General features: G+C 41.3%; 1 pseudogene; it reads left to right on the top strand.

The window, feature by feature from the left end:
* Positions 1-4,424: 4,424 nt before the first annotated feature.
* LOC118152577 (U7 small nuclear RNA) lies at positions 4,425-4,495 on the top strand (annotated as a pseudogene).
* Positions 4,496-4,788: the final 293 nt, after the last annotated feature.

Raw genomic sequence — 4,788 nt, 5'->3', positions numbered from 1 at the left:
AAGTGACATCAGAAAGAAGCTGTTCTTGAACCTCATTGAAAGTAGCCTTATCTAGCACTGTTAATAGCAAACATAACAATGAAACTCCAGGGAGTCAATCCTGGGTTCACATTTCACAACTGAAGAAGTAATTCAGAATTCTATACGACTGAAAGGCTAATCTAAAAAGATGCTTCAAACTAAGGATTCTTAGAGATCTTCTAGAAGAAGGCAGTCTTCTTTTTTTTTTTTTTTTTGAGACGGAGTTTCGCTCTTGTTACCCAGGCTGGAGTGCAATGGCGCAATCTCGGCTCACCGCAACCTCCGCCCCCTGGGTTCAGGCAATTCTCCTGCCTCAGCCTCCTGAGTAGCTGGGATTACAGGCATGCGCCACCATGCCCAGCTAATTTTTTGTAATTTTTAGTAGAGCCGGGGTTTCACCATGTTGACCAGGATGGTCTCGATCTGTTGACCTCGTGATCCACCCGCCTCGGCCTCCCAAAGTGCTGGGATTACAGGCTTGAGCCACCGCGCCCGGCCTGGCAGTCTTCTAAAGTTGGTAGCTGACCCTCAGAGCCTAAGACCTTCAGAAGAAGCTGATGGCCTAAAGTATTGGGCAGCTTCCTCCCAAGACATTGAACCAAGATCTCTAATTCCTATTTTGTTCTGTACCTGCTGCTTATAATCATTCTTTTTTTTTCATTTTATATAGAACCCTGGCTTTGTCCTCCCCTAATGGCCCCTTTTCCTTTTTTCTTTCTCCTTTTTTTTTTTTTTTGAGACAGGGTCTTGCTCTGTAGCCCGGACCGGAGCACAGTGGCACTATCTCAGCTCACTGCAGCCTTGACCTCCCAAGCTCAAGTGATCCTCTTGCCTCAGCCCCTAGAGTAGCTGGGACTACAGGTGTATGCCACCACCCCTGGCTAATTTTTGCATGTTTTTGTGGAGACAGGGTTTCACCACGTTGCCCAGGCTGGTCTCAAACTCCTGGGTTCAAGTGATCCACCTGCCTCAGCTTCCCAAAGTGCTAGAATTACAGGCGTGAGCCAGTGCGACTGGCCCCCCTTTTCCTTTTATTCTCTCCTTAGTATAATTATAAGGTCAAAACATACTTATCATAATGCCATTCTCTGGTTATTCCACTCAGTATCCACTTCCCTTAATCTTACTGACTGTCGGATGTGGCTTCCATTACCAGACCTCCATGATAAAAATCTCAGAACACCTTTAATCTCATTAAACAAGATCATAGGGAATTATTAAAAAATATATTTCCAATTGTAATTACATGGACAAAGGGTCTTCAGCAAATCAACCTGCAACTTTGCTGGTGTCTCTCCCTCTCCCTGAACAAGAACCAATTATTATAATCTATTGTTCAAACCCCAGGTATTTGTAAATTTGAATTCAGTAACTTTAATAGGGTTATTGGCCAAATACTGGAAGGGGCAATTGAGATCCAAGTATGTATCTCAGCTAACACAAGGCCTTGATTCCAACCTTGTATTGTGAGCAACTCCTTTTCTCTTGTATCTCCACGTACCCCTACCAGATATTACTTCCTTGGTGTCCGGGATACCTAGTCCTGTTTGCCTCCAACTAACACCTCATACATTATAGGAGTGGCATTCCAAGTGGTATTTCTGTGCATAGAGACTTTAATTCTAGAAGTCACCAAGACTGGAAATCCTGACTCACATGAACTCCAAAACAAAGCCACTTGTGATTATTCAGGTACTTTCCCTAGGGGAGTTACCAACTCATTGTTCATGCTGTTCCCAGTTGTGAGAATTATACCAGTAGAAAAAAACCGTAAGAAAAGTATCACTAGCTGAAGAATATCAAGGATGCTGCCCTTGCACTGGATGGAACACAGATCAGTTGCAGTTCCTTAGCATGAGTAGTGACAGGCAATCACATTGCTCTAGATTCCTTGTCAGCCAGTCACAGTGGAATCTGTGCCATTGCCAAAATGTCTTGCTGTACTTGGATCAATGAAAAAGGCAACATAGGAAAGGCTGTATGTCACCTTAAACAAAAAGCTACTTGGCTTTCTTTAATTGACCGTCACAGCCTATGATTTCCTTCTCTGCCTGAGTTGGGCAATTATGTCCCTGGCTCTGAAGCATCTTAAAAGAACTGTAACCTGTTCTTGTTTTCATCATAATTGTCATAATGCTGATCCTTTGCATTCTATCCAGAGTCTTAAATTCTTCTGTACAGGCGCTCTCTTACCAGATTATCACTATAATGGTAAAACACAAAAAAGTCCAAAAGATCTCACAATGAGATTGTGGAGGCAACTAAACAATCTCCAAGATCTGGAGATCCGGATCACTAGCCTTTCTTCAACTGGTCAAGCTCTTGCAAGTAAGGGAGTGGCCAGAACGGGGACTGAGGGACTGAATATACAAGTGAGCAAAGTGACCCATAACCTCTGCAGCAACTAGCTCAGAAAGCCAAACCATACTCTGCAGTGATTATCCCCAAACAATCAGGACTTGGCCTGTAACCACCAACTTCCATTTATTTTACTTCCACTTCCAACTTAGGACCAACCAAAGAAAGCCAAATGTGCTTCTTAAACCAATCGCATAGGATGCCTCATTTCTAGTTAACCTGCCTCCAGCTTCCCAGTGCCAACAGCCTCCATGTGGTACATACCTAAACTCTTCCCTTTTTTCTATGATAGTTTCCCCACTTCCCTCGTCCTTGTTGTCTTTGAGTTTCTGCCAAATATAAATGATGATGACCCTTGCTATAGCAAGTTCTGAATGAACTAGCTACTCTCATTTGGATGGCCTTCATTTATTTCTGCACCTTCCATAAAATTAAAAATAACCAAGGCCGGCCACAGTGGCTCACACCTGTAATCCCAGCACTTTGGGAGGCCAAGGTAGGCTAATCACTTGAGCTCAGGAGTTTTGAGACCAGCTTAGGCAACATGGTGAAACCTCATCTCTACCAAAAATACAAAAATTAACCAGGCATTATGGCACGTGTCTGTGGTCCCAGCTACTCAGGAGGCTGGGGCAGGAGAATCACTTGAGCCTGAGAAGCGAAGGTTGCAGTGAACCAAAATCTTGCCACCACACTGCAGCATGGGCAACAAAGTGAGACTCCATCTCAAAAGAAAAAAAAGTGACCAAAAGCTAAAATGCATTGTATACAGCTAGAGGATCTCTCTCTAGTACATTGAGAGTGACAATGGAAAAAAAATCAATCAATATAAATGTGTTAACATAATATGTGTCAAACCTGGGTTTAAGTACTGAGGCTAAGGTGTTAGTTGCTGCAAGGTACAAGACATACGTTTCCTTCCAGTATTGTTATTAATTTGAAAAACAAGGCATAAACATTACAAGATAATTAACACTACAAGGTACCGTATATTAAGTAGCCTGCAGGAGTCCCTGTGCCCTGTGCCTAAAATGATCAAAAGTGGCTTCATTGAATAAGGGACACATAGGCCAAAACTTTGGCGATTAGCTCAGTAGAGACAAGGGGAAATCAACACTTCAAAGGAGGAAATGATTTCAGTTGAGAATCAGAAATAAAGATGTATTTCACGAAGATAATGAGTCTCGCTGGTTGGTCTTAAACAATAGCAGGGAAAGCTACAAAGTAAAACTAGAGCCTTATGTCAAAAGGCTTCCCTTGCCAATCTAAAGAATCTAGACTTTTTCTGTAAGCCCTGAATTTTCACCTGAGCTTATCCTCCCATCCTCCTGTGGATGTCCTCCAGTCACTCAGGCTACTTAGAGTCAACAAATACTCTACCATACTCTCAAATCTGAGTTGAAAGATAGCTAGAAGAAACTATCCAGAGTAAAGCATGGCTGTTAAAAACAAAGATGAAAATATAGAAGAGAATGTAAAAGAATAAAAAACATTGAACATGAAGGAAACAATGGAAGCCAGAAGGCAATGAAATAAGAAAAGTGCTAAAATAAATAATTGCCAATTTAGAATTCTCTATGTTGGGACACGTCTTGCACAAATGAAAAGAAAACACCATGCTTTCGAAGCATGAAAAGGTATATGACATGGTCTGACTGTTGGTGTCACCCTAAAATTTATATGTTAGACGCCTAACCATCAGTACCTTAGAATGTGACTGTATATAGAGATAGGGCCTTTAAACAGGTAATTAAGGCAAAATAAGGTCCTAAGCATGGGCTCCTATCCAATATAACTATTGTCTTTATAAGAAGAGATTAGGACACAGACACACAAAGGGAAGACCACGAAGACAGAAAGAGAAGATGGCCATCTACAAGCCAAGGAGAGAGGCCTCAGAAGAAGTCAAACCCGCTGATACCTTGACTTCAGACTAGACTCTAGAACTGTGAAGAAGTGAATTTCTACTGTTTAAGCCATCCAGTCTTGTTACGGCAGCCCTAGCAAATTAATACTCCGACAAACACCAATTGAAAAATGTTCTAGAGTGTTACAGCTCTTTCAGAATTTGTCTAGCAGGCTTTCCAGTTTACGCTGCTAAAAAATACAAGCTCTAGAAAATACCTGGCTATTTATACCTGACTAGGATATCTCAAAACTGTCATAGTCATGGGAAACAAGAAAAGATTGAGAAATGATTACAGAGCAAAGAAAACTAATGAGACATCATAACTAAATGTAATGGAGTATCCTGGATTGGATCCTACAACAGAAAGAAAGTATTAGTGGACAAACTGGAGAAATACAAATAAAATCTGAAGTGTGTTCAGGAGCATGTAACTATGTTGGTTTTTTAGTTTTGACAAATATATTACAGTAAATACAATGTTAACATTTTTTTAAAAGTGA

Source organism: Callithrix jacchus, chromosome 3 (assembly GCF_049354715.1).
Source record: "Callithrix jacchus isolate 240 chromosome 3, calJac240_pri, whole genome shotgun sequence".
NCBI lineage: Eukaryota > Metazoa > Chordata > Mammalia > Primates > Cebidae > Callithrix > Callithrix jacchus.
The sequence above is the reverse complement of the archived record's forward strand: the minus strand, read 5'-3'. Positions and strand labels throughout refer to the sequence as shown.